This window comes from Chrysochloris asiatica, unplaced genomic scaffold, assembly GCF_000296735.1.
Source record: "Chrysochloris asiatica unplaced genomic scaffold, ChrAsi1.0 scaffold00046, whole genome shotgun sequence".
Classification (NCBI taxonomy): Eukaryota; Metazoa; Chordata; class Mammalia; order Afrosoricida; family Chrysochloridae; genus Chrysochloris; species Chrysochloris asiatica.
The window spans coordinates 16,059,372-16,085,166 of record NW_006408564.1 but is presented as its reverse complement, the minus strand read 5'-3'; positions in this window follow the sequence as shown (position 1 = coordinate 16,085,166).

Genomic DNA, 25,795 nt, shown 5'->3' with positions numbered 1-25,795 from the left:
AAGATATTTTTAGTTAAACCTTTGGAGAAAGGCTTAACCTTGCAACCTTTAGTCTCGGCTTTAGGAAAATATCACATTTATCTGTGCATTGTCAAAGGCTCTAGTGTATTAATTTAATATATATAACTGAATATTAAGATGAAAGCAATTTGCCATTAACTGCCAATGGCCTCATTTGTTACACTTGGCCCTAGAGGGCCTCGAACCTCTGACTAGTCTTACACGGTCTGCAACACAGCGCCATACCAAGGGGCATACAATAAGGATAAGTAAAGTTGGGGGATGACAGAAAAGTTTGCATTTTCAATCATTATCCTGTTAGAAATGAATTCCGATGTTGCACAATAAGACACTCGGTGGGACCAAATTACCTTGGCAAAGCAACATTGCAGAAAGGTGTGCACGCATAGCTGCACAGGAACAGGCCAGGAAGCACACCAAGTGGGCAGTCCACTCAGGTTTTTATCCCTGACACAAGTCTTAAGGCTGTGTCTCACCCCATTGGCTAGGGCTTCTACCGCACAATCTTTTCCCTTACCCAGTTGGCTAATACAAATTTCTGAGGTACACATTCTTCTTACACATTTTGGGAAATAGTAAAAAGTAGAAGAGAGGGCATACAGTCCCTACACACTTCAGGAAGTAGTAAAAGAAAAAGATCATAAAGTCTCTGCTCATTTCAGGAAGTAAAAGAAAGGTCACCCTTATACAATAAACAGGATTGTAATAATTTTTGAAGAAAAGATACTTATTCCCACAATCCCCCCTCACCAGATGATTCATATGCAAACCCAGCTGCCAGCTCACCTCTGGGGTGTTGGGGGCCATCAGTCTTCTCCAACTAACATGACAATACCATTCATTTTCCTGTGTAATATGCATTTCATCATAAACCTATTTTAACCTCAAATCCAGCCTACTTGAAAGGCCTATTTGATTGCAAGTTGTCTGATCAGCAGTAAATTTTGCACATTAAAATAAACTAATTTAAGAATTGGTTTTGAGAAAGTAGAAGAAGATACACTTGGCAAACATATTGTACTATTTAGGAACATAACCTGAATGTTTTTTTAATTCTGTTGCACAAATCTAAACAGAAGTAAGAGAGCTTAGAAATAACTCTTATTGCTCTGTTGTTGTTGTTGTTAGGTGCCATCAAGTCAGTACCGACTCAGCAACAAAACACTGCCCAATCCTGGGCCAACCTCATTACTGTTGCCACACTGGAGTCCATCGATGCTGCCACTTGGCCAAGCCATCTCATTGGGGGTCCAAACTTGAAGTCCAAACTAACAGTGTAGTCCAGTGCATATCCTATAGCACCACACAAGGACTCCTGTTGTTCCCCAGCACTACAGTAATTCAAGATGACACAGAAATCTAAATCCTCTATTAATCATTACTCAACTTTATCTTGAAATATCTTCCTAACTGGTCTCCAGCCTTCAAAATTCCCCACCATCCATCCACAATACATCCTGTTTAATAGCCTTCAATGCCCTATTTCTTAAAGCCTTGATACTCAAAGTGTGGTCATTGGACCAGCAACATGGGAGGTTATTAAAAATACAGACTTTCAGCTTTCATACACATTTAATAAATGAAAGCTACATGTTAGCAATATCCCCAGGTAATTCCAATGTGTATTACAATGGGAAATGTTCTACTCTACAGCTTAAGGTACAAGCTGTTTAGGCGGACACACACAGTTTCCTGTGATTTGGCCCCTGACCCTCTCTCTGTTGTTGTGTGCCATCCAGTCAGTTCAAACTCATAGCCACCCTGTATAGCTGGGGTGGGGATCCTTTTTTCTGCCAAAATTTATAACATAATTTATGTTGTTGTTGTTGTTAAGTACCGTCGAGTCGGTTCCGACCCATAGCGACCCTGTACAAGGTTTCCGAGGGTGTAAATCTTTACGGGAGTAGAAAGCCTCATCTTTCTCCCACGGAGCAGCTGGTAGTTTCGAACCGCTGACCTTAAGGTTCGCAGCCTGATTCGTAACCACTACGCTACCAGAGCTCCTTTAACATCATTTATAGGCCATACAAAATTATCAGAGTCCTGGTGTGGCGCTCTGGGTTAATGAGCTGGACTGCAAAGTCAGTTTAAACAGCAAGGTCAGTAGTTTAAACTCACCAGCCGCTCTTCAGAAACCCTATACAGGTACTACAGCACTTAACAACAACAACAACAAACAAAATTACCAACTTAAAAATTAGCCGGATATATTTGGTGAAACACTTAACAACACACCCTTATGTGATAGGGGTTTGTTAATTAAATGTGGAGTCTGGTGTGGCACTGTGGGTTAATGCACTGGACTGCAAAGTCACTTGAACCACAAGGTTGGTGGTTCAAGCTTACCAGCTGCTCCTCAGAAACCCTATACAGGGTTGCTATGGGTTAGAACTGACTGGATGGCACTTAACAACAACAAGAATGTGACAGAGTCCTGGTGTGGCACAGTGGGTTAATGTGCTAGACTGCGAGGTCAATTTGAACCACAAGGTTGGCAGTTCAAGCTCACCAGTCACTCCTTCAAAATCCTATACAGGGTCTCTATATGTCAGAACTGACTCAACAGCATTTAACAACACCAACACTGTGATGGATTAAACTGTGGGTGCTTTGGCAGGGCCAGACCAAATATCACGGGCATATAAGGATGGACATTCCCCACCCCTGCAATATAGGGCTTCCAACAGTGGGTGGTAGGTTTGAACTACCAAAGCGCGTTATTGACTCTTGCCTCTGAAAAATCTTACGTCTGTTTTCATCTATATCATATTGTGTTATGATAATTATTTTGTTAGTCTACTTTCCTAGATTGTGACCATGTAGAGACTTCTTGTAAGTACCGTTGAATCAGTTCCAACTCATAGCCACCCTACATAGGGTTGCCAGAGTACTGGTGTGTTGCTGTAGGATAAATACTAGACTGCCAACTGAAAGATCAACAGTTCAAACCCATCAGTCTCTCCTCAGAAACCCTATATAGGGTTGCTATGAGTCAGAACTGATTCATGGACACTGAACAACAACATAGGGTTTCCGAGGCTGTAAATATGTGTGTAGCAGGAAGCCTCACCTTTCTCCCATGAAGTGGCTGGTGGTCTTACTCAAACCACCGACCTTGTGATTTAAAGACCAGTGTTGATCCTATATATCCACCACACTCCCATGTACAAAGTAGTGACATTATTATTGGAAATCTTTCACCCTACACCGAGTGACACAGTGGATTACTCATTGGGCTGTTAAGTACAGGGTTAACATTTATAGGAAAACGGAGAAGCTTTCTGCTCCTTTAAAGATTTATGAACTCAAAAACCCTATACAGCAGAGATGTGGGTCAGATGACCTTTGGGAGGTATGTTGTTGTTACTAAGTACCATAGAGTCAATCCTGACTCATAGTGACCCTGTATAGAGTTTCTGTGGAGCGGCTGGTGAGCTTGAACCGCCCACCTTGCAGTTCAAATGACTTTGCAGTTCAGAGCATTAACCCACAGCACTACACCAGGACTTGGGATATATTTTGTTGTTAAGTGCCATCTAGTTGATTCTGACCCAGAGCGACCCTGTATAGAGGGTTTAATAAGAAGCAGCTGGTGAGCTTTAACCACTGACCTTGCAGTTCAAACGACTTTGCAGTCTGATACATTAACCCACAGCGCCACATATATATGTTGTTGTTGTTGTGAAGTGCTGTTGAGTCGGTTCCGACCCATAGCGACCCTGTATAGGGTGTCCAAAGAGCAGCTGGTGAGCTTGAACTGCTGATCTTGGAGTTCAAATGGCTTTGCAGCCTAGCGCATTAACCCACATTGCCACAACAGGACTCCCACATACACATGATGTGCTGTGGAGTCAGTTCCGACTCATAGTGACCCTGGACAGGGTTTCCGAGGCTGTAAATCTTTACAGGAGCAGAAAGCCTCATCTTTCTCCCACGGAACAGCTGGTAGTTTCGAACTGCTGACATTAAGGTTCACAGCCCGATTCATAGCCACTACGCTACCAGAGCTCCTTCCTTATATATATAAGGCCTTCTAAATCTTGGTCTGGCTCTGCCAAGGCATCACATTAGGGGTGAGTTCATTAAATGTTTCACAAAATTTAGGAGGCTAATTTTTAAGTTGCTAACTTTGTACAGTCCACGAATGATGCTATAAATAATCAAATGACCCTTAGCAAAAAAAAAAAAAAAAAAGATTCCCCACCCCTGCTATACACGGTTACTATGAGTCGGAACTGACACCACAGCACACAACACCACCTAACATGATCTCTGGCATAACACAGGTTCCAAACAAAATACCAACCCATTTGCTGTAGAGTCCATTCCAACTAACAGTGACCCTATTGCACAGAGTAGAACTACCCCCACAAGCTTTCAAAGACTGTAGCTCTTTATGGAAGTACACTGCCACATCTTTCTTCTACAGAGCAGCTGAGACTTCAAACTGCTGACCTTTCGGTTTTTTATTACTTATTTCAATGAGAATATCAACTCTTGCGCTAAGCTTTTAACCACTTAACCACCAGGGCTCCTAAAAGTAGGTGTTCAATCATATTTGATAAATCGATTGAAATATTCAGGAATATATTGCTTAAGGACTCCATAACGATTTTCTTAAGACTCTAGAGAAACAGAGTCAGTGATATACAAGAATAAGTGAAAACTATTGCTATAAAATCATGTTGTTATTATTATTAACTGTCATGGAGTTGGTTCCAAATCTAGCATAGCAACCCTGTATCAGGTTTCTGAGGAGTAGCTGATGAGTGTCAACTGCCAACTTTGGGGTTCAAACCAACCTTGTAGTTCAGCACATTATCAAACTGCAAAGCTATTGTTTCTCAAAATCTCCTCCACCTAGGTCTATATACTTCTGAAGGGGATGTTTCTATCTTTCTGTGCCCTTCCCCAAGGAATTCTATGCTTATCTATTTACATCACATCAAGGCCACAGTTTTGGCATAAGTCAGGAATTCAAATTCTGTTCCTTTTAAATGTTTGTTTGTTTGTTTAGTTTGAACAAACAGAAGTCTTAGCTGGCAAGGTCAGGACGTCAGGGTGGATGAGGAAAGGCTTTCCAATGAAATTTTTGGAGGACAGCCCTGACTACTATTGAAGAATGAGCAAGTGCATTGTCATGATAGAAAACAGAAATTCCTCAGCACAGCTTTCCTGGCCTTTTCAATATTTTAATTTTAAATGCAGTTTTTAAATTTTCTTTAAACTTCTGGGATAGCCCTGTATCCTCTGAGAAAATCTATAAAGATGACCCCCTTTGGAATCTGAAATACCAGTCATTGAAACCTTCTCCAAAAACATCTGACTATGTGGATCATAATAAATTCTGGATACCATTATGGAGAATAGATATTCTAGAAGAGTCATTGTGCTCATAAGGAGTCTGTATATAGATCCAGAGGTAGTCATTCAAGCAGAACAAGGGGATACTGAATGGCTTAAAATCAGGAAAGGTGTACTGAGGAAATCAGCGTGTATGCTGAGCATATAACTTGAGAAGTTAGATTATATGAAGCAGAGCATGGCATCAGGATTGAAGGAGGATTTATTAAAAACCTGCCATACGCAGATGACACAACCTTGCTTGCAGGAAGTGAAGAAGACTTCAAATACTTACCCATGATGATTAAAGATTACATACTTCAGTATGGATTGTACCTCAATGTAAAGAAAGCAAAAATCCTCACAACTGAATCATTAAATGTGGTTAAGTGCTGACAAGTGAATTCTGTCTCATATTGACCCTGTATAGGGTTTCTGAGGAGCGGCTGGTGAGTCTAAACTTCCAACCTGTTGACTGATTTCTTGACTGCTGCTTCCATGAATGTTGACTGTAGATCAAAGCAAAACTAAGTCTTTGATAATTTCAACCTTTCCTCAATTTATCGTGATGCATTGGAGTCCCAGTATGGCACTGTAGGATAAGCACATAGTCAGATGTTTTTGGAGAAGGTTTCAATGACTGGTATTTCAGATTCCAAAGGGGGTCATCTTACTCTCTATATTATATTGGCAAATCTAAGACTAGTCTCTGATTATGATTCATTCCATAAAATCATCTTCATTAGCTTTAATCTTGCTTTAAATACGTATGGAAAGATCAGCTCTTTGACGTAGTAGATCTTTCTGGTGGTGTTATGTGCCATGGAGTCTGTTCCACTGCCATCCACTGATTACAGAGGCCTGTTTAATCCCATTTTGTTTGGAATAAACCAAGTATGTATGAACTGAAACCCTAGTAGCAATCCTTTTTGATGTACTCTCTTATACATAGATAGAGTCCTGGTATGGTGCTGTGGAATAAAACACTGGACCGCAAAGTCAGTTTGAATGACAAGTTTGGTAGTTCAAACTCACCATCTGCACCTTGGAAACCCTATGCAGGATCATTATGAGTTGGACCCTAGTAGACAACACTTAGCAACAACAATAGTCATTATATAACAGCAACTTGGCTAGTGGCATGCTGGGTTATGTGCTGGCTGATAACCACAAGTTCAGCAGTTCAAATCCATCAGCCTCTCCCCAGGAGAAAGATGAAGCTTTTTGCTCCCATAAATGTAGTTATATAATACATAAAGGACTCTGGTACAGTAGTGGTTACAAGTTGGGCTGCTAACCTCAACATCAGCAGTTTGAAACTACCAGCTATTCCAAGGGAGAAAGGTAAGGATTTCTGCTCTTGTAAAGATTTACACCCTCGGAAACCCTATACAAGGTCGTTATGAGTTGGAATTGACTCTATGGCACACCACCACCATTGTCACATAGTACATGACTAGCAGCCTCTTGTATTGTACAATGTATAGCTGTACATGGTAGCTCTGGTAAAGATTAAGTTTGGTCTCTGTATTAGCTAAGTGTCAGTAAGGCAGGTAGCAGAAATCTTAGCTTGTGTCATTGTACAGTAATGAGAGTTTATAAGAATAAAGAAATGAATTGAGCTCATTCATTAGAGTTCATGAAACAGGACTAGAATGAGAATTTCAGACACTTTCATAGATTTCCACTTCTCAGAGTTATTTCCTTCTGTACATTAGTATTTGATTTGATAGATATATACAGGTTTTCTTTGCTCCTTGTCACATAAAAATTTATGGCTATCCCATGGCCTCAGGTTGATCTTTTATTGGTTAAGCCACTCAACAGAACAGAGGCAGGATACCCAAAAATCTCATGGGAAATCATCAGGCCCAGCTTTGGTATGGGTCAACCACTATGGTATGGGGTTGTTGTTTTGGGTAAGTGCCATTGAGTTGGTTCTGATTCACAGCAACCCTGAATAAGATTTCTGAGGAGTGGCTGGGTTTGTACTCCCAACCTTGGGATTAGCAGTCTAGTGTTTATCCTATAGTGCTACACCAGGACTGACCTGGGGTAGGTTTATGCAATTCAAATATAACTGCTAAGAGCATATTTCTGTAGATTTGTAGATAGCAATATCTCTGGTATTGCAGTGGGTTAAGGATTGTGCTGCTAACTAAAAAGTTAGCATTGAATCCAGCCTGTTTCTGTAGTGATTTATAAATTTAGAACCCTTATGGAGCAGTTCTATTCTCATCTATAGGATCACTAGGGTAAAAATTGACTCAATTGTAGTGGGTTTGATTTTATTGTTCCCTGAAAGAGAGTGGTTATTCATTGGTAATTAGAACCATATGCCAAATGTTGTTGTTTTGTGCCATCAAGTCTGTTCCAATTCACAGCAACCCTGTATAGTTTCAGAAGAGCAGCTGGTGGGTTTGAACTGCTGACTTTGTTGTTTCCAGTCCAGTGCTTATCATACAATACCACATCAAGAGTCCATACCCTAGAACTTCCGGTTTGGGGGTGGGGAAAGCAAAGACAGACAGTGAAAACTCTTCTGCCACAACCCCAAAAAAGCAGAGAAGGAGCAGTCCGCAGAAAAACTGCAGAGCTTTGGATCATGTTTAAGGTTCCGGGTGCCAGTTTCCTGCACCCATTCAGAAGAAATCTGCCTGTGGAAGTGAAATACATTGATTTCTGAATTGATCAGCTGCAGCGGCTGGCAGCCAGAAGTCCTGAGGCTGGAGGACAGTGCCACAGCCAAGCTGAGGCAGCAACCCAGCACTAGAACCTCTTCATCTCAATTGCACCCTCACCACACAGCCCAGACCCACTCAGGTGGGCAGGAGCACAGCCCCAAAAGGGTAAAGCATTGCACACACAATTTTTGAACAGCACAGAGAGGAAACCTTCAAGATGCTTCTTAAGATGTTTTGAACCTGGGATCCAACCACAAAGTTTACCTAGGTGAGAACCTTTGCACAGCAAAGGTCAGTGGACAGTGTCAATAACAATTGTATTTTTGTTTTTGATTAATGGTTTCTGTCTTTGCTTTTATATTGTTTCTGTCTTTGGTCCTTTGGGCCTCACTCTTCTTCCAGGGGTTGGAGCTTTCTCTCCCTACCTTACCCAAGAAGAGACAGTAACTGTACCCATATAGCCAAACAACAAGCGTATCCTGTAATATCCCACCATCTTGGACAAGATCCAAAACCAGTTGCTAGGCATTATACATGAAAAGGGAAGCTTATCTCCAGATCACATCCACCAAGAGACGCTCAGCAAGCTTAACAACAAAGCAACATACATCCATTTAAGCATTAAAAACTCACATAAGTGTTGAAAATGCCCAAGAAAACACAATTAAAGATCTCAACACATATTCAAAAATAGAAAAAAGTAACTGAGACAAATCAACTGGAAGCAGACATAGACTTTTCAGTAGAAGAGCAGGCTCAGGATCTTCCTGAGAAGGAATTCAGAAGAATAATATGGAAACTAATTCAAATGCTCTGAAAGGGTTGGAGAAAATAAGGAAGAAGTCAGGAAAGTGGAACAGGAGCATTTAAACAAGATAGATACGGCATTGGAAACAATTCAAAACCTACAAAAAAAGTCCAGATGATTAATAATAAAATATCACAAATGGACAATACACTGAAAGGGCAAAGGATCAGAATGGAAGAGATGGAAGCCAGAACCAGTGAGCTGGAAGACAACTCTCTCAATACTGCTAAGAGAGAAGAGCAAGCAGAAAAAAAGATTTAAAAAATCTGAAGAAATTCTAAGATTCATGCTGGATAACATGAAGAGGAATAACTTAAGAATTATTGGCATTTCAGAACAGGAAGAATCTCAGAAGTCCACAGAAGAGATAGTTTAAGAGCTTCTGGAAGGAAATTTTCCTAACATCTTGAAGAACGAGAAGATAAACATTCAAGAAGCTGAAAGAACCTCAGGAAAGATAGAAGCCAAAAGAAAATCACTGAGACATATCATAATCAAGCTCTCCAAAATCAAAGACAAGGAGAGAATCAGAAAAGCAGCCAGGGAAAAGAGAACTGTTACCTACAAAGGCAAGCAAATCAGATTAAGCTCTGACTTCTCAGCAGAAAACATGCAGGCAAGAAGACAATGGAGAAACATACATAAAACCCTAAAACAAAACAAAATAAAACAAAAAAAACCTGCCAACCAAGAATCGTCTATCCAGCAAAACTGTCAATCAAATATGATGGTGCAATCAAAACATTCCAGGATAAACAGAAGCTAAGAGATATTGTTAGAGCCAATACAGCACTTTAAAACATCCTATAGGGAGTTCTTTGGACTGAAAACCAGCAAGAACAGACAATAACCAGAGATTGATAGACGTGGTAACACCACGTGGAATCCAGTTGATATATAGCAGAGTTCAGAACAGAACAAAACTACAGCAATGAATTAAGAGGATCTGTGAAGACAACCAAAGATCAAAACATTAACAGTATCAAAGAAGGGAAAAATATAGGAACAGAGATCCAAGTGGTGATGAGGTCAAGTACATGGCAGGATACAACAGACTGTCTTAAACACAGGGAAAACTTAACAGACTATGGGGTAACCCCAAAGAATATTAATACTTCACAACTTACCATGAAAATGAAGATCCAAGCAGAACAAGGAAATATTAAAACAAAGAAGAAACAGACAGGAAACAGCACAAAAAATATATGAATGCAGCACAAGAAGGCATGCAGAACAAAAGAACAAACAGTACCACAAAAAAAATAACACAATGACAGCAGTTAATCCATATCTATTGATAATTACGCGGAATGTCAATGGATTAAATGCACCAGTGAAGACAGAGAGTTGCCGAATGGATAAGAAAAGAAGACCCTTCAATATGCTACCTGCAAGAGACACACCTTTACATACTAAGACAAAAACAGACTAAAAGTTAAAGGATGGAAAAAATTATACCCACCGAACAGAAATAAAGCAGGAGAAAGATGACACTTTCTACTCCTGTAAAGATTTACACCCTCGGAAACCCTGTACAGGGTCGCTATGGGTCAGAACTGACTCGATGGCACTTAACAACAACAACAAACAGCAATAAAAAACAAGCAGGAGTGACAATAGTAATCTCTGATAAAATAAACTTTAAGGCAAAAACCAGCATAAGAGAGAAAGAAGGACACTATCTCATGATCAAAAGGTCAATTGAGCAAGATGACATAACCATAATTAACATTTATGCTCCAAATGAAAGAGCACCAATATATATAAAGCAAGCCCTACTAGAATTGAAGAAAGAAATAGATAAATCTACAATTATAGTGGGGGATTTTAATACACCATTTTTGAAAAGGGATAGAACAACTAGAAAGAAACTCAACAAAGCTACAGAGGAACTAAACAGCACAATCAACCAACTTGACCTCATAGACGTGTACAGAGCATTCAACCCAACAACAGCACAATACACATTTTTTTCCAGTGCACATGGAACATTCTCCAGAATTGACCATGTGTCAGATCAAAAAACAAACATCCATAAATTTACAAACATCAAAATACTAAAAAGCATCTTTGCAGACCAAATGCAATAAAATCAGAAATCAACAATAAGAAGACCAAGGAAATAAAGTTTAATACATAGAAACTGAATAATTACCCTGTTGAAAGAGTGACTGGATAATAGAAGAAATTAAATGTGAATTCAGAAAGTTCCTAGAAACAAATGAGAACGAAAACACAACATACCAAAATCTTTGGGACACAGTAAAAGCAGTGCTGAGAGGACAATTTATTGTGATAAATGCACACATCAAAAAAGAAGAAAGAATCAAAATTAACACAACACAACATCTCCACCAACTAGAAACAGACCAACAGAAGGAACATATAGTCGCTAAGAGAAAAGAAATAATAAAGATTAGAGCAGAAATAAATGAGATAGAAAACAGAAAAATTATATAAAGAGTCAACAGGACAAGAAGCTGGTTCTTTGAAAGGATTAATAAAATTGACAAATGATTAGCAAACCTAAGAAAAGAAAAGAGGGAGAAGACACAAATAACACACATTAGAAACCACATGGGTGATGTCACAACAAACCAAAGGAAATAAAAAAGATAATAACAGAATACTACAAAGAGTTGTACTAAAACAAATTTGAAAACTTAGAAGAGATGGATACATTTTTAGAAAAACACGACCTATCTAAACTCACAGAGTGAAGTAGAATATTTGAACAGACCCATAACAATAGAAGAAATTGATCAGGTCATCCCAAAACTCCCATATAAAAGAAGTCCAAGTCCAGATGGCTTCACTGGTGAGTTCTACCAGATATTCAGGGAAGAGCTGTCACCAATTCTACTTAAATTATTCCAGAATATAAAGGAGACTAGAAAACTTCCTAATACATTTTATGAAGCAAGCATAACCCTCATACCAAAAGCAGGGAAGGACAACACTAAGAAAGAAAATTATAGACAAATATCCCTCATGAACATAGATGTAAAAATTCTCAACAAAATCCTAGCCAACAGAATCCAGCAGCACATCAAAAAAATAATGCATCATGACCAAGTGGTATTCATATCAGGGGTACAAGGATGGTTCAACATTAGAAAAACTATCAATGTAATCCACCACATAAATAAGAAAAAGGAAAATAATCACATGATCATAACAATTGATGCAGAAAAGGCATTTGACAAAATCCAGCATCCATTCCTGATAAAAACACTCAATAAAGTAGCAATTGAAGGGAAATTCCTCAACATAATTAAGAGCATATATACAAAATTAACAGCCTACATTACTCTCAATAGAGAGAAACTGAAAGACTTCCCTTTGCAAACAGGAACCAGACAAGGATGAACTTTGTCACCACTCCTATTCAATATTGTGCTCGAAGTCTTAGCCAGAGCTATGTATAGATAGGGAAATCAAGGGCATCTGAATTGGCAAAGAGGAAGTAAAACTCTCTCTATTTGCAGACAATATGATCCTATATATAGAAAACCCCAAAGACTCAGTAAAAAAGCTACTAGACATCATTGGAGGATTCAGCAAAGTGGCAGGGTATAAAACATCCAAAAATCAGCTGGATTCCTCTATACCAATAACAACAGTGCTGAAAAGAACATTAGGAAAACGCCATATACAATAGCTACCCAAAGGATGGAATATCTAGGAATAAGTGTAACCAGAGAAACAAAGGGCCTATACAAAGAAAACTTCAGTAGACTACTACAAGAAACCAAAAGAGACCTACAAAAATTGAAGAATATACCATTCTCCTGGATAGGAAGACTTAATATTGTGAAAATGTCAATACTGCCCAAAGCAATTTACACATATAATGCAATCCCAATCCAGATTCCAATGACATTCTTCAGAGAGATGGAAAAAATATTTACAAACTTTATACGGAAAGAAAAGAGACCCAGGATAAACAAAGCACTGCTTGAAAAGATTAAGGTTGGAATTGTCTCACTCCCTGATTTCAAAATTTACTACATGGCTACAGTGGTCAAAACAGCCTGGTACTGGAACAATGAAAGAAATGTTGATCAATGGAACATAATTGAGAATTCAGAAATTAACCCATCCACATACGGCCAACTGATTTTCTACAAAGTACCTAAGTAAATTGAATGGGGAGGAGACGGTCTCTTCAACAGATGGTGCTGGCAGAATTGGAAAGCAATATGCAAAAGACTGAAACAAGACATTTACCTCACTCCTTATACAAAAACCAACTCAGCATGGATTAAAGACCTAAATGTGAATCCCAGAATTACAAAGGCCATCAATGAAAAAATAGGGAAAACTGTGAGAGCTCTAATACAGGGCATACACAGACTACCAAACATTTAGAAACTTACACAAACAAAAATAGATGAATAGGACATACTAAAAATTAAGTACTTTTGTGCATCAAAAGATGTCATCAAAAGAGTAAAAAAGGAGCCCACAGAATGGGAAAAAATCTTTTGCAACAACACATCAGACAAGGGACTAATTTCCAAAATATATAGGAACCTACAACACCTCTACAAGAAAAGGACAAAAAACACAATTTAAAAATCGCCACAGGACATGAATGGAGACTTCACCAAGGAGGAGGCCTGGGCAGCCAACAAACATGAAGAAATGTTCAAGATCACTAGGCATTAGAGAGATGCAAATCAAAACAACAATGAGATATCATCTCACACCAGCAGTAATAGTAAAGATCAAAAAAGTAGAGGACAATAAGTGTTGGAGAGGATATGGAGAGACTGGGAACCTCCTACATTGCTGGTGGGATTGCAAAATGGTCCAACCACTCTGGAAAACAATATGGTGCTTCCTCAGAAGGTTGGAAATAGAGATACCTTATGATCCAGCAATTCCTCTACTTGGTATTTATCCACAAGAAATATGAGCCATAACATGAGTAGCTATATGCACACCAGTGTTCATAGCAGCACTATTCACATTACCAAAAAGATGGAGACAGCCTAACTGCTCATCTATGGAAGAATGGATAAACTAACTGTGGTACATGCACACAATGGAATACTATGTACCCTGAAGAATAACAAGGAAGCAGCAAGCTACCGCATAACATGGATGAACCTTGAGGACATTATGCTGAGTGAAATCAGTCAGTGACAAAAGGAGAAATACGGCATAGATTCACTATTGTAAAAGATTAAGAAGAAGCACCCATAATAAAAGGGGAAATTTTTTATCTTTTATTTTATTGTTATTATTACTATTATTTGTTGGTGGTGGTGGTTACCGGGTGTATGGGGTGGGGTGAGGGGGAGGGAGGGGAAAGTGGAACACAGGGTAGGAATAGACACAGAATAGTTTGTTGCTGGCAGGGGGGCAATACACTAGAAGGGGAAGGGGAAAGGAAAAATAAGAGTGATGGGAGCATAGCTAGCCAGGTTTACAGGGGCTAAATGGGACAGAGGTAAATAATGATCTTAAGCACAAACATGAAGAACAGGGCCTGTGGATACAAAGATTGAGGCATGGTTTGAATGGGTAAAAGTGGGAACATGATATTAAGATGCTTGCCTGTTTGTTGAATCCTGGTTTCCCTTGTCTACTATTGTAAAATAGACACTTGAAGGGGAGTGAGAGAAATAGCCAGGAACATCACCAGAGAAAGCTCGTAAGCTCGTCTTCAGCCTATAACTAAAATGGGGCTAGAACTTGCCCAGTGAAGGAGGCTCCCTGCAGAGCCTTTGTACTGCACAAGACCATAGGTGGAATCCTAATCATCATCCAGAATCTTCTGAGGTGGGACATTCCCATGTGAAAGGATGAGCAGACCAGTCTGGAACAGCTAGAAGAACAGAAGACACTTCTTGAAAGATCAGCAGAAAAAACAACAATAACAACAGTCCAATTGACTACTACAAGAACAAGCAAGTTGTTCCCCTGGGAGCCATCAAGGTAAGTGGTTAGGTCCCCAAAGGCAAACCCCCTTCTAAGACTGAAACTCAAGTGGAATACACTAGCAGTCATATGGTCCTGCTGCTGACCATGTTGGTCACCGATAAGGGGAAGAGGGAGAAAAACAGCAACGAAGTTGTGAACTAAGCCCGACCACATTCAATAGACTCCTGTTAACCTGGATTGAGACCTGGTTAACCAGCAGTATGACAAGACCTGGGGACTCCTGGGCCCAGGGGCAGAGACATGGCCCCAGAGGACTAGAATGGAGTGTGAAGCATCCAGCTGATACAAAGTGAGGGGGGTGGTGCACAAAAACACCAACACTTGCAGATAGTACCCATTTGACTTGGCATCAATGGCTGGATGATCAGAACACAACTAGAGGAAGAAAGAATAGGAACAGGAAAGAAAAAAAAAGAGTAACCCCCTACAAGTAGATGAACTTGCCCTATGCTTGCGGATGCAGTATGACAAAGGAGCAGACAAATCTTTACAGTGAAGATCATTCCCACCCACTTGGTACACAGTGCCATCAGGGAGAGGGAACTTAGACATTGGTTACCCAAAATGGGGAGACTACAAAGGCATGAATGACTGGCTTACATGCTTTCAATAGGGAACCTAGCTCCAAAGGATACAGGGAAAGGTTGAATCTCCACTGAATTGTTTCCAACCTGTCTGGATGGGGTTGATAAAAGGTGAGGGGGAAAGGACTCTTGTGGTTCAATAGGGAATGAGTGCTATCAACTCTGACAGTGAGTGTTGGAAATGTAAATGTAAATGTTTGGTAACAAAAGGAGAGGAGCAGCTGATTTTGCAGTCCAGGAGCAGAGATCGATCCCTGGAACCATCAAGGGAGAAAAGCGAAGTGCTAGACCGTGTCCAGAAAGGCAGTGACACTAGGGATGGAGGCAGAGGCAATAATGTGGACAGAAGGAGCAGCTGGGGACTCTGGAATCAGGGGGGGAGAGAGGCTGTGTGCCAGTGGTCAGGGGACAGCAGTGTGAGGTGTACCCTTGGGGTGTTTGATGATACATGCAGGGGATTGTGATCATTGCAATGAAACAAAATATGATAGGATGAATGTAAAGATAATGTTCACCCATGTAAACTAAGACATAATTCACAATAAAAACTTAAAAACAAAAAAAGTCTGTACCCTAAACGCTGCTCATTAAAGTATAATTATGTACCAAACTGGCTCTGCTTACGTAATGCCTATAGTATTAATGACATCAAAGTCATAGATTCCATCCTTATATAAACCAAGATTTGCTTGGTTCCATGATATCACATTTAGTCATCAATAGTTGTATCAGTAATGCTTTGGTTGAAGATCACCTCCACCCCTTTGCTGGCCCAATTTCACATCCTAACAACAAAAAAAAGAGGAATGGCTAGTCACAGAATCTAAGAAAACAGAGACCCAAATCCTCTGATAGACTCTGACTTCACTGAAGACAGGAAGTACATCTTACTTATCTTCGTCTCCCTTCCCCTGCCCAACAACTCAAACACTCCATGCACCATATGGATCTTCTAGTGGACTGAAATGAAATGGACTGCACCCAGTCATTTTTCATTCTAAACACAGAGGTTGATTAGAACAGTACTGAAAGCAATGCATAAACAAGATGTCCTGAGTTCCTGAAGAGGAATCAATGACATCATCATAAACTCTGATTTAGTGGCTTCCCAATGAATGGGATGTGACTTTCTATGAATGTAGCTGTGGCTTTGGAATCAGACACCGAGAGGCTTGATACTGGCTTTGCCATGTACTAGCTGTGTCTCTGTTTCTATCCAACATCAGTTTCCCCTGTTTGTAAATTAGACAATGGAGAGAATAATAACTACCTTATAGGTTAATTGTGAAGATTAAGTGGGAAGATGAACATATGACCTACTGGAACAGTGTATATGCTCAATAATTGTTAACAATTAATAGCCTATTTATTCATGTATTTATTTCAAGCAATGGCTAGCTAAGTGAAACTTTGTCAAGATTATAGGCACCTTCATGAATGGGTTAATATTTCTGGGTTACATCATAGTCCCAAAACATCCTTGCTAGCTTGGGTGCAATAATAACTCTTAAAACCTGGCTAATTTGCCACTCGGGATTTAAAAGGATAATGCTTAATGAGAAAATGTACAGCCAACCTGCATGTGTTCTTTCTAGAACCTGTCCAATTCCCAAGGGACAAAAAGCCCAACTCAGTATTAAAAGTGTTTTTTTGAGCTCAAAACATTGTAGAGTAAAAGCTAATGGCAGAGTAACCAATTCCCCCCTCAACATGACCCAAATATCCACTCCTCTCTCTAACCTTTTCTAAATGACCTTGACTAAAACTTTGCCACTATTTACATCAGTAGAAAAGAAATACCATCCCTCTGAGTTAGAAATTCAGAAATTTTGACCAAGCAACTTGGCTTCTTTTTCAACACCTGTCAGCCAAAAGGTCTTCAGTGCATACTTCAGTTTTTTTCAGTTATATGTCCAAAACAGATGCTCCAATCACCAGTGTTAAGTGCCATCAAATCAGTTCCTACTTACAGCAACACTGCATAGGGTCTCTGAGGAGCAACCAGTGGCTTTGAACTGCTGACCTTGAGGTCTGAAGTCCATTGCTGATCCTCCAGTGCCACACCAGGAAGTTACTATGAGTCAGAATTGACTCAGTGGGTTTGGTTTTTAAGCAACCCTGTAGCATAATGGATTTTGTGCTGAGCTGCTGATAGAAAGGTCAGCAGTTTGAATCTACCAGCTGCTCTGAGGGAGAAAGAGGAGGCTTTCAGCTCCTGTAAAGATCTGAAGCCTTGGAAACTCTACACAGAGTTGCTAGGAGTCAGAACCAACCAGACAAAGTAGAACTAGTCCATAGGGTTTCCAAGGCTGTAGTCTTTAGGAAGCAGACTGCTGTGCCTGTCTTTGGTGGATCCACTGACAGGTTTGAACTGCTGACTTTTCAGTTCGTAGCCAAGTGCTTTACCACTGTGTTAAAAACAATCCTTAGAGGTTGAGTTAGAAAGAGGTAAACTTCTTTTTATAATAAAATAGGAATTTTTCTTATTGTATGTTTTGTTTTTTGTTTCTTTTCTGGAGGGCATTGAGTAAAGATGTATAAAACCCAAGAAGTTTAAGAAATTGTTCCGAAGACAGATGTTTGAGGTAGTATCAATATCAGTTAACAGATATTCAATTTTAAAATATCTGCTTTCAAACCAGTACAGTCACTTCCAACTCCAGAGCCTGTTATCCTATACCTTTAATAAAAATATGCTATATATCTGCATGGTATTGATTTAGTCCATTGAAATACATTAGATTTGTTAAACTCTATACTTATAAGGGGAGTCCTGGTGTGGCATTGTGGGTTAATGTGCTGGACTGCAACGTCGGTTTGAACTACAAGGTCAGTGGATCAAGCTTACCAATCAATCCTCAGAAACCCTATACGGTGTCGCTAAGAGTTGGAACTGACTCAACAGCACTTAATAACAACACACTTTTAGGGAGTACTGGTGTGGCATTGCAGAATAATACACTGGGTCACAAGATAAGTTTGAGTCGAAAGGTCTGTGGTTCAAACTCACAAGCTACTCCTTGAAAACCCTTTAGAGAAATGCTATGAGTCAGAACCGATTCAATGGCACTTAACAACAATAATATTTATAAGGTTAAGCAAGCACACAGTATACTTAATGTTTAAGTATGTGGAACAGGGATGCAATGAGAAAATATAGAGAAGATGCTTAACAAATGGGGGCTCTGGCAAGTCTATGAAAATGGCTATATTGAGATAGAACACTGGAGCCGCTCAAATAAGCCTAGCAATACTCTGATCTGCTGAGTCTCCAGTTTTCCCGTCCCTTACAGGTGTGTGAAGCTCAGGAAGACGTTATCAATGTGAGACCTTCACTTGAACCAAATCAATGACACAAGCTTCATATCCAACATGGTCAAATTCACGTGAGTCCTGGTGTGACGATGTAGGACAAGCACTGACCTGAAAACCACAAGGTCCGTAGTTCAAACCCACCAGTCACTCCTCAGAAACTATATGTAGGGTCGCTTTGCATTGGAGTTGACTTGAAAGCATTTAACAGCAACAACAACACATTTCTGCCTTTAACTGACTCTACTTGTAAGCACATTCTTCACATGAATATCCAAAATGCACCTTAAAAGTTATTTTGTAAAAATCAAGCAAAGAATACCGAGTTGCATATGTGAGTTACACAGAACACGGAAGTCACAAACCATGGAGTTTGAACATCCATTAGGAGCAGGAACTTTGAGGATGGGGTCATAGTAATAATGTCCAGAAGTTTTGAAGAGAACATGGGAAGACATTTGTGTTACAATATTCTCCAAAACAAGAAATCCGAAATCATTTGTGTCAAGTAATAATATCTCTAGGATAATCTTAAAATATGTAAATATCAGCTGCTAAGACAATTCATTTGACTTGAATACATTTAGTAATGTATACTGATATGTGAAGACATACGGTATTTCTTAGTTATATTTCTGTTGTAAATATCCAAAAACCCTGGTCAAACTGAATGGTTCTCAACCAGGGGCAATTATGTCTCACAGCTAATGTCAATGTCTAGAGACGTTTTTGGTTGTGACAATTGGGGAGCAGGGTATGAATGGCGTATAGTAGATGCTTTTAAATGGCCAAAGAATTACCAAAACTACCACCAAGCATTATCCAGCCCCGAATGCCAATGGTGTTGAGGTTGGGAAACACTGCTCTAGAGTGAATTCATTGTGATAGGTATGCCATGTCAGCTCTGCTCTGCCTTTTTAATCTGCTCTCTGTGGTGTTGGTTTAATCCTCAATCCCTTGCCTTCCATGTGCCAGTTCTAGATACTCCCTTTTTGGTACTCTCGTAACTGCACAGTTTCCATCATTAGTCTACTTTGTTGTTGTTAAGTGCTATAGAGTCAGTTCTGACCTATTAGTGACCCTGTATAAGGTTTCCAAGGAACAGCTGGTGAACTTGAATGGCCAACCTTGCAGTTCAAACCAATTCTGCATTCCAGAGCATTAATCCACAGCCAGAAGGGAATCCTGGTGTTGCACTGTGGGTTAATGTGCCAGACTGCAAAGCCATTTGAGCTGCAAGGTTGGGGGTTTAAGTTCACCAGCTGCTCCTTGGAAACCCTATACAGGGTCACTATGGGTCAGAATCGACTCAACGGCACTTAACAACAACACCACACTAGAGGAGAAATAGTTTTTGTTCACTCCCACACAAATCATGAATTACTTTTGGGTGTTTGCACAATAGGTTAAGTACCAGTTACAATGGCCAATGGATTCGGCTACTGACTGGTTTATGCCAGTGGTTCTAAAACTTAGCTTGCATCATAATCCATATGTTTATTAAAACACAGATTGCTGGCTACACTTTGGTCAGTCTGTGGCAGGGATCACCTTCTCTATAAAATACCAGATACCAGAGAGTAAACATTTTAGGCTTTGCAGACCATAGATATTTCTGCTTTTCCTCCCACTATGGCTACTTCTTCCTCATCTTCCCAATCCTTTACAAAGGCAACAAGTTTCTTACCTCACAGGCTATCTATAAGCTAGATTGGCCTCTCAGGCCTGATTTTTCCTAACTCTGGACTTCCCTTGTTTAATTTACTTGTATTTAGAGAAAAGGTTTACTAACTCCTTTTATAAAAGAGTAACCAGAGCATAAGCACTGGACTGCTAACAAAAAGGTTGGAGGTTCAATTCACCAACTGTTCCTTGGAAACCCAATAAAGGGTAGCTTTTAGTCGGAAATAACAAAATGGCTGTTAACAACAGACATTTAGATTCTCATTTCCCCTTAAAGGTGGGTAATCTTGTCAAGCAGGAAGGCTGGAGGGAGATTACCCATATAGGACACACTTAGAAAAGGGGTCCCAATCTCAAAGCTGGGGTTCAGACCTCATTGGAAACCGTTGTAACTCACTGGATGGTCCAAAGTTGCTGGGCAAGCAGAAAGCAAATGTCATAGTACAGATAAGGCACAGTCTCTGCCCTGACGTGGGTCTACAGAAGGAAGCGGAGATGTGCACGTAGGAAACCTAGAGCTGGCAATGTTCCTGTCCAGAGGGCTGCTGGAAGATGACCTTCAGACTGGCTGGAATGTGAACTCCCACCCCTAGAGAGGACAGAGTCCCACCACTTATCTCCCCCCACACACATCATGATACTACCAGTGTAACCTTAGGAAAGAGCATGCGAGCCCCTTTGCTCCTACAGTTTCCTTTACTAAGAAAACTTCAGGTTGTGCTCACCATGAAGGAGAAATACTTAAAAGAATTGTATCAATTATCGATGAACATGTATTGAAGGGTGATTTTATACCTGAGAGACAATAAATTGAACACTGGAACATATGTATCTTTTCATAATCCTCATAATAATCTTGTAGGAAGGAAACCTCATATTTAATAGCTGAGGAAGATGAGATTCAGACAGGTTAAGTAATTTATCTATAAAATTTGACTATGTCATCCTTCATAAATACATGCATATTTATGTTTAATATATATCTGTGAGTGTATGTGTATGTATACATGTGTAATATTATAGATAACGTACATACATTTTGTGGCTCCATATGATAAACACTGGACTGAGAACCACAAGTTTTGCAGTTTGGGCCCACCAGCCACTTCTCAATAGAAAGATGAGGCTTTCTGCTTCCTTGGAGACTGAAAATCCTCGCAAACTCTATAAAGGTTCTCTATGAGTCTGAAGTGACTTGATGACACTTAACAACAACAACAGCATATATATTTCTTTACACATACATATATATGAGAATAAGTCAAAAAGTATTGCTAAAATTATGTTGCTGTTGCTCGGTGCCACTGACTCAGTTTTGACTCATAGCAACCCAATGTACAACAGATGGAACCACTTCCTGGTCCTGCACCATTTCTCAATCATTCGTACTTTTAAGCCAATTGTTGCAGCCACTTTGTCAATCCATTTTGTTGAGGGTTTTCCTCTTTTTTACTGAGTCTCTACTTTATGCAACATTATGTCCTTCTCCAAAGACTTGCCCCTCCTGATAACATGTCCAAAATAAGATGTTTGGCTGTACTTCTTCCAAGACAGATTTGTTCATTCTTCTGGCATCCATGATATATTCAATATTCTTCGCCAATACAATAATTCAAATGCATCATTTCTCCTCCAGTCTTCCTTATTCATTGTCCAGATTTCACATGCATATGAAACTACTAAAAACACATGGTGTGGATCAGAAACACCTTAGTCCTCAAAGTGACATCGTTGCTTTATAACATTTTAAAGAGGTCTTTTGCAGCATCTTTGCCCAATACAATAGATTGTTTGATTTCTAAACTGCTGTGTCCATGAACATTGGCTGCGGATCCAAGTAAAATGATATCTTTGACAACTTCAATTTTCCTCCATTTATCATGATGTTGTTTGTTGGTCTATTTACAAGGATTTCTTGTTTTTCTTTTGTTTTCACATTGAGGTGTACTCCATAGTGAAGGCTGTATTCTTCGAACTTTATCAGTAAGTGCTTCAAGTCCTCTTTGCTTTCAGCAATCAAGGTTGTGTCACCTACAGATCTCAGCTTGTTAACAAGCATTCCTCTAAGCCTGTGATGTATGAATTGGAACTCTAGTAGCAATACTATTTTTACTTAACCTTGCATATATGTGTGCATAAACGGATGCTATCAAATATATTACAAATATATACTCCACCACTCAGCTGTTAGCTTGTATTGTGGTGGCTTGCACGTTGCTGTGCTTTTGGAAGCTATGCCACAAATATTTTAAATACCAGCAGGGTCACCCATGATGGACACGTTTCAGCTGAGCTAACAGAATAAGACAGACTAGTAAGAAGAAGAGGTTGACTACTACTGAATGGTTGTTGTTAGGTGCCATCAAGTCAGTTCTGACTCATAGTGACCCTATGCACAACAGAACAAAATACTGCCCAGTCATGCACCATCCTCATAATTGTTAAGCTTGACCCCACAGCTGCTACCACAGTGTCAATCCATCTTGATGGGGGTCTTCCTCTTTTTTGCTGACCCTCAACTTTATCAAGCATAATGCCCTTCTCCAGAACTGGTGTCTCCAGTACAAGAGACAAAGTATGACAGGTGAAGTCTGGCCATCCTGGCTTCTAAGGAGCATTCTGGCTGTACTTCTTCCAACACAGATTTGTTTGTTCTTCTGGAAGACTGTGAAAATTTCAATACTTTATCCAACACCATAACTCAAATGCATCAATCTTCTACAGTGTTCCTTATTCATTGTCCAATTGTTATATGCATATGAGGCTACTGAAAGTACCATGGCTTGGGTAAGGCATACCTTAGTCCTCCAACTGATACCTTTGTTGTTGAACACTTTAAAAAAGGTCTTGTGCAGGTTTTGTGAGTCCTTGAGTATATCCAAGCTGAATTTAGAGACCATTTCAAGAACAAATTTTGTGCATTCAACACTAATGACCAAAGACCAGGAAAGTTGTGGGATGATATAAAGATCATCACATAAGAAGAAAGCAAAAGGTCATCAAAAAGACAGGAGAGAAAGAAAAGTCCACAATGGATGTCAGAAGAGACTCTGAAACTTGCTCTCCAGTGTAGAGATGCTAAAGTGAATGAAAGAAATAAAGAAGTAAAAGAACTGAACAGAAAATTTCAAAGGTAAGCTTAAGAATACAAAGCCATGTATTATAATGAAATATGCAAAGACCTGAAGTTCGAAAAACAAAAAGGCAAAAATACGCTCAGTAATTTTCAAGCTGAAAGAAAGAAGAAAAAATTCATGCCTCTACTTGCAATACTGAAGGCAAAATATTAATGATGCAGAAAGTATCAAAAGAAGATGAAAGGCATTCTCAGAGTCAATGTACCAAAAAGAAATGTCGATGTTCAACTATTTCAAGAGGTAGCATATGATCAAGAGCCAATTGTACTGAAGGAAGAAGTCCAAGTTGCACTGAAGGCATTAGCAAAAAAAAAAAAAAAATTGTTGTTAAGTGCCAATCTTACTCATAGTGATCCTATCCTGTCTAGGAGTTCTGAAGAATGACTGGTGAGTTTAAACTACTGGCTTTGTGATTCAAACCAACCTTGGTGTCCATTGCTTGTCCTACAGTGGGAGTTGACAGAATATACACTGAAATCTTTCAACAAATTGATGCAACACTGGAAATCCCAGTTATCCATATCAGAAAATTTAGAAGCTACCTGGTCAGCCTGTTGGAAGAGTTCTATGTATGCCTATTTCAAAGAAAGGTGACTCAACAGAGTAAACAAATCAGCAAACAATGTTATTGATATGACAAGCTAGTAAAATTTCCCTAAAGATAATTTAAAAATTATTGTAGCAGTACATCATCAGGAAACTACCAGAAATTCAAACCAGATTAAGAAAAATGACATGGAATGAGGAATGTCATTGCTGATATTAGATGGATCTTCACTGAAAGCAGAAAACACCAGAAAAACGTTTACATGCGGTTTCCTGACAATGCCAAGACTGTCAACTGTGTGGATCATGACAATCTATGGATAATATTGCAAAGAATAGGTATTAATTATATTCATGAGGAGTGTGTACATAGACAACGAGGCAGTTGATTGAATAGAACAAGGGAATAATGAATAGTTTCTAATCAGGAAAGGTGGGCACCAGGGTTGTGTCCTTTCACCACACTTATTCTGTATTCTGAGTAAATAATCTGAGAAATTGGATTATATAAAGAAGAGCGTGGCATCAGGATTGGAGGAAAACTCATTAATAGCCTGTGATATGCAGATGATACAACCTTGCATTCTGGGATTAAAGACCACAGCCTGCAGTATGGATTGTACCTCAATGTAAAGAAAACAAAAATCCTCCCAACTAGACTAATAAATAACATCATGACAAATGGAAAAAAGACTGAAGTTGTCAAGGACTTCATTTTACTTGCTTCCATAATGAACACTCATGGAAGCAGCAGTTTAGAAATCAAAGGAACTATATCATTAGGCAAATCTGCTGCACAAGACTTCTTTCACATGTTAAAGAGTAAAGTTATCAGTTTAAGGACTATGGTGTGCCTGACCCCAGCCAAGGTATTTTCAGTGTCCTCATATACATGTGAAAGTTGGACAGTGCATAAGGAAGACAGTGAAGAATCAGTGCATTTGAATTATGGTGTTATAGAAGAATATTAAAAATACCATGAACTTCCAGAACAATCAAATCTGTGTTGGAAGAACTACAACCAAAATGTTCCTTAAAAGCCAGGATGGGGACACTTCATCTCTCATACTTTATACATGTGATCAAGAGGTATCATCCCTGGAGAAGGACACCATGTTGGGAAAATGGAGGGTCAGCCTAAAAGCTGAAGACTCCAAAGAAAATGGATTGACACAAAGGCAGCAGCCTTGGGCTCAAATGCAACAGCAAGTGTGATGATGACACAACACTGGGTAGTTTATTGTTGTGTTGTACATATAGTCACTGTAAGTCAGAACCAACTTGACATCTAACAAAACCAGCAGCAACATATCTACTCTTTAAATGTGTATACATTTCTTTACACACACGTGAGAGAGTTTCAAAAAGTTCATGGAAAAATGACATAAAAAGATAACGGAATTTTTCCATGAACTTTTGAAGCTCCCTTCTTTGTGGTTCTCTGGGTTAGACTGTGGACTGCTGTTTGCAAGATCAGTGTTCCTAACCCACCAGCTGCTCTGTGGAAGAAAGATGAAGCTATCTATTCTCAAAAAGATGTAAAGTTCCAGAAACCCTGGTCTTATAGAGTCACTATGAGTCTGAATTAACGACATGACAGTAGATTTTGTTTTTGGTTTATATATATAGGGAGTGTTGTTGTTGTTACTAAGAGCCATTGAGTCGGTACTGACTCATAATGACTCTATGCACAACAGAACGAAACACTGCCCGGTCCTGTACCAA